The following is a 12,759-nucleotide window of genomic DNA, read 5'->3' as shown; positions in this document are numbered from 1 at the left end:
ACCTGGGTGGCTCAGTCGGTTGAGCGTCCGACTTTGGCTCAGGTCATGATCTCGCGGTCCGTGAGTTCGAACCCCATGTCAGGCTCTGTGCTGAGAGCTCGGAGCCTGGAGCCTGCTTCGGATTCTGTGTCTCCCTCTCTCTCTGCCCCTCCCTAGCTCACGCTCACTCTCTGTGTCAAAAATAAATAAACTTAAAAAAAAATTAAAAAAGAAAAGAGTCTGTTTCGTCCTCCTCCCTGTTTTTATATTATTTTTGCTTCCCTTCCCTTATGTTCATCTGTTTTGTATCTTAAAGTCCTTGTGTGAGTGAAGTCATATGGTATTTATCTTTCTCTGACTAATTTCATTTAGCATAATACCCTCTAGTTCCATCCACGTAGTTGCAAATGGCAAGATTTCATTCTTTTTGATTGCCAAGTAATATTCCATTGTGTGTGTGTGTGTGTGTGTGTGTGTGTGTGTGTGTGTGTGTGTGTATACACCACATCTTCTTTATCCATTCATCCATCAATGGACATTTGGGCTCTTTCCCTACTTTGGCTATTGTTGATAATGCTGCTATAAACGTTGGGGTACATGTGCCTCTTCAAAACAGCACACCTGTATCCCTTGGATAAATACCTAGTCGTGCAATTGCTGGGTTGTAGGGTAGTTCTATTTTTAATTTTTTGAGGGACCTCCATACTGTTTTCCAGAGTGCCTGCACCAGTTTGCACTCCCAGTAACTTTATGTATTTTTGAAAGAGAGAGAGATACAGAGAGAGAGAGAGAGCAGGGGAGGGGTAGAGAGGGAGAGAATCCAAAGCAGACTCCACACTGTCAGTGCAGACTCTGAGGCAGGGCACAAACTTACAAACTTTGAGATCATGACCTTAGCTGAAATCAAGAGTCAGATGCTTAATTGACTGAGCCACCCAGGTGCCCCTCCAAGAAAGATTTTATCTTGCAACCAAACCACCCTATTCCCCCACCCTATTAAAAAAAAAAAAAGATGATTGGTTTTAAGTCTCTAAATTTAGGGGTCATTCGTCATGCAGCATTAGAGAGCTGAAACAAGAGCCAAATATAGACACTAAGCTATCGGCCAGCACCCAAGTGCCAGGCATGTGAATTAGCCATGTTGGATCCTCCAGCCTCAATCGAGCTTTCAGACGGCTGCAAATCTGGCTGACATGTGACTGCAATTGCACAAGAGATCCCAAGAAGTGTGTACTGCCCAGCCAAGACCTTCCTAAATTCCTGACTTACAGAAACCATTTATTTCCCAGACCTCATCATGAATACACAATGGAAATTCAGGATTCTTGGGTTCTTCTCAGTTAGTAGAATTGGAGAGAGAAAAAAAAAAAGGAACAAAACTGTACGCTAATCTTGGCTTAATTAGTTGCTTGTTGGCTATGTGTCAACAGACAAGGTCTATCACTTTTTAGAGACACAGATTCTCAAGTTATAAAATGGAATAGCCCCACCTGTCAGGGCTAAAATGAGAATAATTGTGGTAGTGCTTTGTAGAGCATCACTTATTGAGGAAATATCCAGTGTCATGTTAATGGAGAAGACCAGTAGTGAAAATTTCAAAATGATGTCTACCTGACTCTGGACCATCATGTAGGATCTGTTCTCCATCCAAATTGCACAGTCACCATCGAGACTGCTTGGGGGCTCGCCTTAAGCTGAGACTGTGTCCTCTCAGCACACCTGTAATGGCTTAATGAGAGGTCAGCCAAAAATTGAAAATTTGCAATGCAATCCATAATGTGCATAATCTACCTGACCATAAATGCCCTCAACAAAACAGAATGTCTATATAATTCTTAAACATCCACAATGGGTCTATTTGAGGCCAGTAAAAACTAAAATAACCATACTGACTACATTTTACTGGGTCCTTACTATGTGCTGGGCACGGTGCTAGATACTTCATATGCATTATTTCAATCCTTTACCAACCCCATGGGTAAATATTATTACTCCTTTTTAACTAATTAAAGAAAAAAATTTTTGACTTCCAAGGAAAGATGAGGGATTGAATACACATAAATGTGCTTGCTCCCATCCAAAACTCCATTAAAAGAGTAAATTGATTTTTTTAAAAGCCAAACCAATGTCTGGCACATAGCATGGACTCATAAATATTGGTGGAATAAATGAATTAAGTGATGAATGAAAAAAGTTTTAAAACCTACAAGGTAAATAACATAGACATTGAGCTCACACCAACAAAACTTTAGAAGATGGAATGAATGTTAATGGACTTTGCAGACCCAAGAAAGCTGAATGCTAAATCAGCTGTGGAGAAAGCCAAGCAGATGCCAGATTATAGCTCAGACTTCCCCCACAAGGGCCTGGGATAGGGAACACTATCCATCTCCTAAAGTGGGAGTGGGGTGGAGAGAAAAACAGGGGTGGTGTTGGTTTTAGGGAGGGGATCCCAGATCCCCTACTCCACTCCAGTCCGCCTTGTGACTCCTACTTCCCCAACTGGGAGCAGAGCAGAAGACTGAGCTTTCTTCTCAGGAGAGAGAACAGGAGGAGTCTGGATTAGAGAAAACCATACAGCTGAGAGTGAGGATACCATGGAAAAACAGAGGGATGAAGCGACACTGACATATTGAATGCTCAGGTTCCCCACCCCCCCCCACCCCGTCCTCCTTCCTACTTTGGTTTCCAAAGAGGTAGCAGCCAGTCCTGCGCTCTCCAGGCAAGAGATGGAAACCCCTTCTCTGGAGAATTTGACTAGCCCAAGAAAAATGATACAAAATACTAAAATCAAGAGTTTCCCAATGAAGGAGCCAGCCAGATTAGTTTATAGTAAAGATCACAGCCAGGAAGTACCACAAACGCAGAGTTTGCAACAGGGACCTCATTCTTTAATATGAATAGACAAGGGTCACTAGACATTTGAGGAAAGGCAAATGAAAGGTAGAGAGCAACACAAATGTTCAAAAAAAGTTTTCTGGAGGAATTAGAGTGCATGAAGAAGAAATCTCTTTTACAAACTATCATTACTATTTTCTGTGTGTTAGGATATTCTTACACCAACGGAAAAAGAACAGTATGCTACAAAAAAAGGAAGATCCTAACACTAAAAAACAAACAAACAAACAAACACTCCTGGAAATTACACATACACAGCATAAATTTAAAATTCAACAGAAATATTGGAAGGTAAAACTGAAGAACACCCCTACGAAGTAGAGTAAAATGACAAAGGTGAAGAATAAGAGACAAACAATAAGAAAAGTGGAGGGCTTATCCAGGAAGGCAATCTTCAGTTAACAGGGGTTCCAGAAAGAAAGAAAAGAGGAAATGAAGGAGAACAAATCATGAAAGAAATTAATCAGGGTTCACACAGAGATGTAAAACAACTACAAGTGATACAGGATAAGGGATTTGTTACAGGGCTGAGAGCTTACACAGTTGTGGAGCTGGCAGAATTGTCTATGCAGACTGTTGTCTTTGCAACTCTATTGAGCCTAAAGTTTCTAAAGACTGGCAGTTGGGAAGGAAAGCTGGATGTGGAGAAGATCAAAGACAATGTGGAACACAAGAAAGCAAATTGGTACCCATGTCTTTCTCTTACTTCCCACCTGAATGCCATGTGTGACCTCCAGCAGAATCTGGCACCTTTTCACCACCAGAGAGATACACACACGTGGCCAAAGAAGCTGGAGAAGCTGAAGGAGCAGATACGGTGGGAGCTAATGGAGCTGAGAGTCCAGATGCTGCCCCAAAACAACCAGGTAAGCCAGAACATTCTCAGTGCCTGGCAATGGACACCAACCTCGAGAGCATATAGATACGGCTGCTGCTTCATTTCCACCTTCCAGCGGAACAAAACGTCCTTTGTGGCCAAACACTAGACTGACACCATAAAAGAAGGGAATTCTCGGAGACATAGCTCTAGCTTAGCTAAGATGACATAGTACAAAGCAAAAGTATGAGCAGGGGAGCGGCAGAGGGAAAGGGAGAGAGAGAATATATATATTTTTAAGTTTATTTATTTTTGAGAGAGAGAGAGAGAGAGCACGAGCAGGGGAGGGGCAAAGAGGGAGGGAGACACAGAATCCGAAGCAGGCTCCAGGCTCTGAGCTGTCAGCACAGAGCCCAACGTGGGGCTTGAACTCACGAACCACAAGATCATGACATGAGCCAAAGAAGGACATTTAACTGAGCCCCAGGTGCCCCAGGAGAGAGACTATTACGCAGTCTCCTCGCCAAACGCGGAGCCCAATGCAGGGCTCACTTGATCTCATGACCATGAGATTATGACTTGAGCTGAAATCAATAGTAGATCATCTAATGGACTGAACTTCTCAGGTGCCCCATAAGATTGTTTTATTAAAAGAGTTTGCAGAGTGCCCTGAATAATGGATGAAAATAGTCTCACATCAAGGCACACTGCTGTGAAATTTCAGAAAACTGCAGACAAAGAAAAAATAAGTTTCCAGAGACCAAAAATATTTCAGCAAAGAATCATTATGACATGATGTCATTCAACCGCAATTTGCAAAGTTAGAAAAAAACAAAGCCATGTCTTCAAAATTCTGATAACAAATGATTTCCAACCTAGAATTCCTCACCCAAAGTGTCACTTAAAGGTAAGGGTAGAATAAGGCATCTTCAGACACAGAAGGTCTGAGGAAGCTGCCGAATGATGTGATCTACCAGTAGGTGTGAGATTCTGGTAAAGGTGGGTCTGACAGCAGAGGGAGGTGACAGGAACCCTGGATGACAATACAGAAGACCCGAGACAATAACTGTGCTTGAGGCCCAGAAAAAAACAAAGCCAGGCAGGCCCAACGGTCAGGCATTTCTCTGAGCTGACAAAATGTCTTGTGTATTTTAATGCATTGAGAGGAGGAAATTCACATTAGGGATTCTCTGAGTTGAATTTATGATACTCATATTAAATACTGAGCAAAGAAATCTGGACAAGTGTTAACACCAGGGAAAACAACAGCAACTACAGGGGAAAGGAAAAATATATGCAGATACTACATGGCTCAGCTGTGAACAGCATTCCAGAGCACTTATAGTATTAGAGCACATGCTAAACACTGATCTAATAAACATTAGATAGAACTATCCTGGGAGAGAGGAAGGGTCAGGGGGTGTGGACTCAAGAGGAAGGGATGAAGGTGCCAAAGGAGCAATCCTCATGTTCTAATCTAGAAACCTAAGCTAACCCTTTGAGCTTCTCATTTTAGTCCATGTGAAATACTGCCTAATGGAAAGACACACACAGTGTATATTACTATATATATGGTCCTGTTTCATGGTAGAAGCCAAAGATAATGCCTGAAACACAGAAATCACAAAAGTAGCAAGCTAATTATGTTATTTAGATAGGCAGAGGTAATTACCGGAAGAAATAACTTAACAAACTTCAAAGTAGTTGCCTCTGGGGAGGAGAAAATGGGGTGAGGGGAGAGCTGGCATTTTTAAATAACTTTTGTAGAAGTACTTGACTCTAAACCATGTTTGGCTAAAAAACTAATTCAAAAAACTAACCAAAACATAAAGGTAAAGCCACAGCTGTGGTCTCAACAGTTGTAACTTCTGCCCCCCCCCCCCCCCCAAATTCATATGCTGAAATCCTAATGCCCAAGGTGGTGGTATTAGGAGATGGGGCCTTTGGAGGTGATGAGGTCATGAGGGTAGAGCCCTCATGAATGGGAATGAATAGTGCCCTTAAAAAAGGGGGCCCAGAGACAGCTTCCTAGTCCCTTTTGTCATGTGAGGACACTCAAGAAGGTATCAGTCTGTAGTCCCAAAGAGGGCCCGCACCAGACCCTCACCATGCTGGCACCTTGATCTCAGACTTCCAGCCTCTAGAACTGTGAGAAATAAATACCTGCTGTTTATAAGCCACCCCATCTGTGACATTCTGTTACAGCACCCTGAACCGACTAAGACAGCCAGCAACTCAGGGGAAGAGAGAGGGGGTAGAAAGGGTGGCGGGGAAGAGGGGAGGAGGCAAGAAAAAGTGAAGGAAGAGAGAAAGAAAATCAAGTTTTAAAATAGTTATCTTGTGGGGCGCCTGGGTGGCTCAGTCGGTTAAGCGTCGACTTCAGCTCAGGTCACGATCTCGCGGTCCGCGATTTCGAGCCCCGCGTCGGGCTCTGGGCTGATGGCTCGGAGCCTGGAGCTTGCTTCCGATTCTGTGTGACCCTCTCTCTCTGCCCCTCCCCCATTCATGCTGTGTCTCTCTCTGTCTCAAAAATAAATAAACGTTAAAAAAAAATTAAAAAAAATAAAATAAAATAGTTAACTTGTGAGACACCTGGAGGGCTCAGTCGGTGGAGCACGCAACTCTTGATCTTGGGGTTGTGGGTTCAACCCCCACAATGGATGGAGAGATTACTTAAAAATAAAAACTTAAAAAAAATTTAAATAGCGAACTTGCCAGCCCCAAGTGCACAACTCTGGCAAATGACAGAGCTGAGTTCTGAGCCCAGGTTCATCTGACTCCACAACACTGGTTACAACTCACCACGCACCACCACAATAGCCTCTCAGATCTTCATCTCATCTGTAGCAGACCCAGCGTCTGGTGGGGGATGTTGTACTTGGGGCAGAGAAGTCAACAGCACAGTTAGGGAAAGGTTGTAGAGACAAACGGAAAGAGGTGGCCGGGTAAACAAACAGGTCATCAGACAAACAGGAGAGCCACCTGGACAACCTGGGCACCAGAGGAGTTGAGAGGGACAGCTCTCATGTGCAGGGAAAGAGGAGCCCACGGGGGACAGTTGAGGCTCTCTGTACAGATGCTAGGGTGTGGACAAGAAGGGGGTACGGTGGGCTGAGGAGGGAAAGAACACCCTCTGGACAGGAATCTGAACACAGCCCAGGACAAAACCCATTCAACAGGGCAGCTGCAGGTTTTTATTCTTGAGTAAGTGCTTCCAGAGAGAGCAAACAGCAGGAGCTCAGCAGTACATGCTGAACACATGAACAAAAGACAGGCGCTCTTCAGCAGTTCAGATTCACCTACCTGACCCCTAAGCAGTGGTAATGTGTTTTGTTTTGTTTTGTTTTTTGTAATATGGATGTTTTTGAGGCTCTCATTAAATAAAGAATGTTCCAATCCTAGGTTTCTCACCAAGAACCCTATATAGTGTGCTGTGTGAGACCCTTTTGTACCAGCTCTCAAGAGCAGAATCTTAAAATTCTCAGGAAATTTCTAAGCCAGTTGTCATCATACTGATAGCTTGAAATTGGCCATGCTGGGAGTATTAACGCTACAGCAGTAAGTAAAAATCACAAATTAGGGCTCTGTTTTACTTTCAGAAAGCTCACTGTTCAACATTTAACAGCACACAACGGCCTACAGGTGTTAAAAGAGAAGACGATAGATATAAACAGTAAATAAGGAAAGTATAGTGATAATGTTAATTATAAGAGCTTCTATGGGGTATATGTCACAAGCTATATTAGACGCTTCCATACATTGTCTTGCTTAATCTTAGAAAAGTCCTATGAGGTATTTATTTTTACCCATTTCATACATGTTGGGTAAGGGCCAAAGACATTAGATAATTTGCTCAAGGATACAAGCCAGCATATAGTAATCAAGGCTCCTGTCTTAGATTTAAAGTCCAAGCTCTGGACACCACCACCACAGGGGAGGCAATGCTGCAGAGTGGTTCAATGTCAGGATGCTGGAGCCAGTGAGCCTGGATTCAACCACCAGCTCTGACATTTACTACCCATGTGACCTGGATGGGATGCCTACTCTCTCTTTGCCCGAGTTTCCCCATCTGATGAACCCCGAGTTCTTAATACAGTCTGGTATTAACAACAAAGTTAGTAGCTATTATCTTAATTACTGGCAAAGTTTGGTGATTTCTATTTTATTTCATTTCATATTTAATCACACTGATTCAAAAACACATGGATCTCTGAAGGATACACAAGAAACTGGTTTGTTGGCCCAGGTGAGGAAGGGACCTCCTATCATGCGCTGAGATGACAGTTGCAGGGGCGTGGGGGGCAGGGGACCTCCTATCATGTGCTATCTGAGGAGGGGCACCGATGTCTGGTGTCTCTGGGGGCAGGGGGAGGGATACAATGAAGCTGGTGGTAGAGAAACCACAAATTGGATTCAGCTGCTGCTTCAGGATACCAAGATGAAGAAGTGAGGCTGCATGATGTTCCCAGTGTAGGATGTAGACAGGAAGCCCAGGGAAGGAGCAAGTTTCTTCTTAGCCCCCTTCTGGCCCTGTCCCTGCTGTGGGGAGAGTCTCACCTGGGGCAGCCGCCAAAGCAGAAATGCCTCATGCAGAGGCCCCAGCTGCAGCATCCAAAAACTGAGCAGGAAAGTTTAGACCTGAGAGACAATAGCTGAATACCTGGCAAAGAGGCGTTAGCTGAATAGCTGGGTTACTTCTGGAATTTTATTCCATTCACAGCATTACCTAATTTAAGAAATACATACAATTTAAATTTAAAAGGAAAAATACATGACAATTGTCACTGAGACTGGCTGTGGTATACTCCTGGCACAAACTGAGTGCTCAATTTACATCTGTTGACTGAAAAGAAACAAGAAAGTCACGCAAGAGTGCATTTACAAGCATCTGTCAAAAGCCACTCTGCACTCTTGTGGATGTGGAAGATGCACCGGCAAACAGAACACACACAGTCCTCACCGCCATGGTGAGGGCAGGGAACAGATTTAACACGTAAACAAACGAGTTCATTTCAAACAGTGCCAGGAGGCATGAAGGGAACAAACATGGTGACGGTGTGGTTCGTACAGGGGGCTGGTGGAGAGCATTTCAGATGTGGTAGGGAGGTTCTCTCTGGGATGGGAACATTTAAACGGAGACCTGAAGGATGACAAAGGGCCAAAATGGAAGGGCCACTGTAAAGACATGGGAGAGGAGAGGGCTCGGTGTACTTCAGACAGTGACTGTAACGGGAGCGTGCTGAGGGACGGGGTTGGCTGTGTGAGAGCTGTCTGAGCCCAGAGACAGCAAGGGCTGGGCCTGGCTGGGCTTTGGTGTAGGCTATGGGTATGGGTTTGTATTTTATTCTAAATGTGGTTACACACACACACAGCAATATTTTTAGAAGTTCTGGGATCTGTATTTCTCAAAGATGGCTCAGGCTGTGGGGTGGAGAATGGATCATAGTGGGTCAAGAGCAGAAGGAGGGGACTGGATCTGTTTCCTGGGGCTGCTGTAACACAGGACCACAAACTGGGTGACTTAAAACAACAGAAACTTATCCTCTCACAGTTCTAGAGGGCAGAAGTCCACCATCAAGGTGTCGGGGGCGGGGGGGCTGTGCTCCCTCTGGAGGCTCCAGGTGAAGAATCTCGTCTCTCAGCACCTGGAGGCCCCAAGTCTTCCGGGGCTTGTGGTAGCATAATGGCCTTCTCTGCTTCTGTCTTCACACCTCTTCTCTCTGTGTCTTCTCCCCAGTGTGCCTGCACCTCTCCTTTTCTTATAAGGACACTTTTTGTTGGGTTTAGGGCCTATCCAGTTATTCCAGGGTGATCGCATCTTGGGATCCTTAACCTAATTGTATTTGTAAAGACCTGTTTTTCAAATAGGCAACATTCACAAGGTATCAAGGGTCAGGGACTGTTGATATCTTTTTTTCTGGGGGGGGGCACAATTCCACCCACCACAAGACCAACGAGGAGACTCATGTGGTTAGGTGAGGGACAATGGTGGATTAGAGCAGGAAGTGACTGTAGAAACAGAGAAAAGTAGAAGGCCTGGGTAGGTGGCATATTAGGCTTCTCCAGAGAGAAAGAACCAGTAGGATGTGTATACTGAAATAGACAGGGATTAATTTTATATATATGTATATATATACATATATATAATTATATATATGTATATATATATGTATTTATAATTAATCCCATATATATGTATATATAGATATGTGTGTGTGTGTGTGTGTGTGTATATATATATATATATATATATATATATATAGGATTAATTATATAGAATTGGTTCAAATGATTACAGAGACAGAAAAGTCCCATGATCTTCTGTTGCCAAGTGGAGAATCGATGTGTAGTTCTAGTCTGAGTCCGAAGGCTTGAGGGCCAGGAGAACTGCTGATGCAAATTCCAGTCCTAAAGCTGATAGGCTCATGACCCAAGAAGGCCTGATGCTTAGTCTGAGTCAAAAGGCTCAGAAAAGGAGCAATGTCCTAGCTCATTCAGTGAGGCAAGAGGAGGTCATTTTTACCTGGCTTTTTTGGTTCTACTCAGGTCTTCAGTTGACTGGATGAGACTCCTTCACATTCAGGAAGGCAATCTGCTGTCTATGAATTTCAATGTTAATCCTATCCAAAAACTCCCTCATGGACACATCCTGAAGGATGTTTGGCCAATGTCTGGTTACTCTGTGGCCCAGGCAAGGTGACACAAAATTCACCATTGCAGGTGGGGAGTAAGGGACAGAGGAAGGGAATGAGGGGTCTCATGCTCATGATGAGGGGTCTCATCAGGACCAAATGACAGGGGTGGAGACGGGAGACCTCCGAGAAGCCAGAGGCTGGCGGATGCCACGATGTTGCAGAAAAAAGCAGAATCACTGCCTTAGCACGGACCTATCACTTTCTTGCAGCTTCTATCTTCCTTAATCCCTAGAAAAGTATCTCTCTGCCAACTACTGAGGCAATTTCCTCTCTTGATGATGGAGTCCTTTGGCTATGATAACATTATCACCAAGCAACTGGAACACTGCAAAGCTGGATTTCACTGGGTACCATCTTCCCACACAGGAATGGAACCTTTGAAATATTTTCCTCTATATCTCCAGCTCACGCAGGAGTGCTCAGGAATATGTAATTAATATCAATCTGTCCTGATGCACAAACTCTGTAGCATTCTGATTTCAATCTGAGTGGTGACTTCCACACCAGTGAAATTATGATGTCTGTAGCCACACTCAAGATCTTCCAGCTTCCCCTACCTTATTTTCTCCTTGTACTAACACAGAAATCCACTGAGATTTTGGTATATAAATAACTCTATAGACTTCCACCCCAGTATTTAGAAAGAATCTTCCTCCAAAGTCTGTTCAAGGTAAAGGCAATGTTTCATTATCTATCCCTGTGTAACAAATGACCCCACAACTTAGTGGCTTAAACAACAAACATGAATTCTGTTGCAATTTCTGTGGGTCAGGAATCCAGAAGCAGCTAAACTGCATGGTTCTGACTGAGGCTTTCTCATTAGGTTGTGGTTAAGATGCAGGCAGCAGCTTGACTGGGGAAGGAGGGTGCTCTTCCAAGACGGCTCACTGACACAGCTGTTATCAGGAGACCTCAGTTCCCTGCTGGCTGTTGGAAGGAGGCTTGAGTTCCTTACCGCATGAGCCCTTCCCTAGGGCTGTCGGAGGGTCCTCCTCACAATATGGCAGCTGGTTTCCCCCTAGAGCATGTGATCCCAGCCAGAGAAAGGGGGAAGCCACAATGCCTTTTGTGACTTGCTCTTAGAGGTCACACACCCCATCCTTTAGGCTACATTTCATTTGTTAGAAATTACTAAGCACAATCTACATTCATAGGGAGAGGAGTTCAACTCTACTTCTTGAAGGAAGAAGCATCAAATAACTTGTGGGCACGTTTTAAATGTCCAGGTACTCTGGGAGCTGGTGTCTGACACGGAGCAGGCTCTAAGAAATGGGTATCAGTGAAGGATGGATCTTACACAGCATGCTTATTTAGGAAAACTAACAGCCACAGATGGGGATTCTCTCTCCGTCTCCCTGTGAGTTAGGTAGTGAGAACATCGATAGCAACAGCATCAACAAAACATCAACAATAAGAATATCACCTAACATTTGCTGAGCACACCTGAGAATATTAACATCTTGAGAGCAGAAGCACTGCCTAATTCTCTATTTTATTTCCAGCACCTAAGAAGCAGGTGCTCAATAAATATTTAGGATTGAAAGAAGGCATTTTTTATTTGAATGTTACAAGAACCTTAAGAGGTAGACACTGTTATTGTTCCCATGCTACAGATGGGAAAGCTGAGATACAGGGAGATTAAATAATATGCCAAAGCGACATGGCTAACAGTAGTAGAATTAAAATTAGAACCCAGACTGTCTGACTCCAAACACCACCGCCAATGGCCAGAGAGAAATAGACTGACAACTTGCAGTTACCGAACCAATACCGATAACAACAGGTTGACCTGGCCTCATGGAAGGAAGAGGAGGCCTGTATTAAAACAAAAACACTGAGGGCACCTGGGTGGATCAGTCAGTTAAGGGTCTGATCTCACAGTTCGTGGGTTTGAGCCCCGCACTGGGCTCTATGCTGGCAGCTTAGAGCCTGGAGCCTGCTTTGGATTCTGTGTCTCCCTCTCTCTCTGCCCCTCCTCCACTTGCACTGTGTGTGTCTCGCTCTCTCTCGAAAATAAACATTAAAAAATTAAAACAAAACAAAACAAAAACAAAAACACTGGAGGAGCACCTGGCTGGCTCGGTCAGTATAGAATGCGTCTCTTGAACTTAGGATTGTGAGTTTAAGCCCCATGCTGGGCATGGAGCTCACTTAGGAAAAAACTTTTAAATAAAGGGAAAAAAAACCCTGCATAATCCCAAAACCTTCATTTGGCTCAGGCATATAGCCAGAGACATACTCTTGGAGAAGCAGCTACATTCAATCCATCTGGACTTGGCCCCAATCTGTAACCAAGCTTGACATTCTCTGGAAGAGGTCCTCAGAGGATCTAGCCCCTGTCCTCCAAGCTGCCCTGATAACCATCTTAAA

Source organism: Panthera leo, chromosome A1 (genome assembly GCF_018350215.1).
Source record: "Panthera leo isolate Ple1 chromosome A1, P.leo_Ple1_pat1.1, whole genome shotgun sequence".
NCBI classification, from domain to species: Eukaryota; Metazoa; Chordata; class Mammalia; order Carnivora; family Felidae; genus Panthera; species Panthera leo.
Note: the sequence above shows the minus strand (reverse complement) of the source record.